Source organism: Arachis ipaensis, chromosome B1 (assembly GCF_059453495.1).
Source record: "Arachis ipaensis isolate K30076 ecotype BB chromosome B1, ASM5945349v1, whole genome shotgun sequence".
Classification (NCBI taxonomy): domain Eukaryota; kingdom Viridiplantae; phylum Streptophyta; class Magnoliopsida; order Fabales; family Fabaceae; genus Arachis; species Arachis ipaensis.
In genome coordinates this window covers 128,193,874-128,196,604 of record NC_142436.1, presented here as the reverse complement: position 1 = coordinate 128,196,604, position 2,731 = coordinate 128,193,874, and the positions used below count along the sequence as shown (strand labels likewise).

General features: G+C 35.8%; 1 non-coding gene across 1 annotated transcript; it reads left to right on the top strand.

Moving 5' to 3' along the window:
• The first annotated feature begins 653 nt into the window (after positions 1 to 653).
• Positions 654 to 757, top strand: LOC148578334 (small nucleolar RNA R71). The gene has a single exon (XR_015904079.1). It is a non-coding gene; the product is annotated as a small nucleolar RNA R71 (small nucleolar RNA).
• Positions 758 to 2,731: the final 1,974 nt, after the last annotated feature.

Here is a 2,731-nt window from a genome sequence, read left to right as displayed (position 1 = left end):
TGCCATGAAACTGAGTGATCTGGGAGAGGTTAGAGACTATAGTAGCCAGGTCAGAGAGGCTCTGTGCAGGAGTCTCCATCTACTACTGAGAGGGTTGGAACGGTCTGTTGTTGAACCGGTTCTGGTTCGTTCCACCCTGATTGCTATTGAAGCCTTGTTGAGGCCTCTGTTGGTCTCTCCACCCAAAGTTAGGGTGCTTTCTCCATTCCTGATTGAAAGTATTCGAATAAGGATTGTTATTAGAGTTTTTGGAAGCGTTTCTTATGTAGTTCACCTCCTCCATGGTGGTCCATGCAGTGTCACCAGCGTCCAGCTCATACGCTGCTTCTAAGGAATAAGCAGCTGAGCTTTATGTCCCACTCAAGTGCTGAGAGATCATATTGATCTGCTGGGACATGAGCTTGTTCTGAGCCAAAATAGCATCCAGAGTGTCCACTTCTATGACTCCTCTCTTCTGAGCTACCCCATTGTTCACAGGGTTCCTCTCAGAAGTGTACATGTATTGGTTGTTGGCAATCATATCAATGAGCTCCTGTGCCTCCTCAGGCGTCTTCTTCATGTGGAGTGAGCCACCCGCAGAGTGGTCCAGTGACATCTTAGACATCTCAGATAGGCCATCATAGAAGATCTCTAACATGGTCCACTCTGAGATCATGTCAGGAGGGCATCTTCTGATCAGCTGCTTGTACCTTTCCCAAGCTTCATAGAGAGACTCTCCCTCTTTTTGTTTGAAAGTCTAGAATTCCACTCTAAGCTTACTCAGCTTCTGAGGTGAAAAGAACTTGGTCAAAAATCCATTGACCACCTTCTCCCAAGTGTCCAGGCTCTTCTTAAGCTGAAAATCCAGCCATAGCCTTGCTCTGTCCCTTACAGCAAAGGGAAAGAGTATGAGCTTGTAAACTTCTAGATTTACTCCATTAGTCTTGACAGTATCACAGATCTGCAGGAAATCAGAGATGAATTGGTTGGGTCCTCCTGCAGGAGTCCATGAAACTGGCAATTCTATTATACTAGAGTGACTAGTTGAGGCTTAAGCTCAAAGTTGTTTGTACCTATGGCAGGTATGGGGATGCTGCGCTCATAGAAATTAGATGTGGGTGCAGTATAAGATCCAATGACCATTCTTGCGTCTCCTCCAGTGGCTGTCATAGTTGTATCTTCAGGTTCTTGTTCAAGAGCTTCTGCGAGATTCCCTCTGGTTCTGCTGGCCTGAGCTTGTTGCAGACGCCTCCTTAAGAATCTCTCAGGTTCAGGATCAAGATCAAGAAGAGCTTTTCTATCCCTATTCCTGGTCATAAACAAAAAGAAAGAAACCAAGAAGAATAAAAGAAAGAAGTCTTTATGTCAGAGTATAGAAAGCTCCTTGTGAGAAACTCAAATAAAGAGAAAAGAAAATAAATGTGTCTTTTATTTAAAAAGGAGTTTTCGAAAATAAAGAGGGGGAAATGGTTTGAAAATTTTTGAAAAAGATCAGAGAGAAAGAAGTTAAAAGTTTAAAAAAAAGAAGAGATAAAAATTAAAGAAACACCAAACTTTTAAAATTAAAAGAAGCTAAAACAAACAATTAACTAACAAGATTGGAAAATAAGATAGAATATTTGATTTTGAAAATTTTTGAAACTTAAAAAGGAGAAGTCAAAAGGAAATTTTGAAATTTAAAAATTAAAAAGATAAGGTCAAAAGAGATAAATAAGATAAGATAAGAATTGAAAATTTAAAGGTTTTGAAATTCAAATTTGAAAGAAAGAAAGACTAACAAACTGCTAGACTTTTAAAATTTGAATTTTAAAATGAAGATAAGATAACAAAAATTTTGAAAATCAAAGAAAAAGATAAGATAAAGATTTTAAAGATAAAGAAGATAAACAAGAAAATTAAATGAAAAGATTACTAATGGGACACAAAACTTGAAATTTTTAAATCAAAAAAGAAAAAGACTCAAAGATTTTTTAAAATAAATATTTTTTTTCAAAAAAAATTAAAAAGAAAAGACAAACACTAGAAGGACACCAAACTTAAAGATTTTGAAATCAAAGATATTAATTTCAAAAAAAATAGAAAAGAAAAAACACTCAAAGACACCAAACTTAAAAATTTTGAAATCAAATAAAAGAAAATAACACAAAAATTTCGAACAAAAAGGAAAGAAACCAAGAACAATTTTCGAAAAATTCAAGAAAGGAAAAATCACAAAAACCAAAAGAACACTAAACTTAAGATTTGACAAAAGACTCAAACAAAAAGAAAAGATGACTAAAGATGAAATTTTTGAAAAGTTTTGAGAAAGAAAATAAGAAACACAATTAAAAGAAAAACTAGTAAAATTACCTGATCTAAGCAGCAAGACAACCGGTAGTTTGTCAATCACGAACAATTCCCGACAAAGGTGCCAAAAACTTGGTTCGCGAAATTGAACTAGCACAACTTCACCGGCAAGTGCACCGGGTCGTCCAAGTAATACCTCAAGTGAGTGAGGGTCAATCCCACGAGAATTGTTAGATTGAGCAAGCAGTGATTATCTTGCAGATCTTAGTCAAGCAAATAGAAAGATAGTGATTGTTGTTGTAGGCACATAAAACAAAATAGTAAAGACAACAGTAAATAATTCACGTAGAAACAATAATGAGAAATCAGTTAAGGCTTTGGAGATGCTTTATCCTTCCAGATTAATACTTCTTACCAACCACTTTAACAATGAATGATTTATTCTATGGCAAAGCTGTAAGTGATT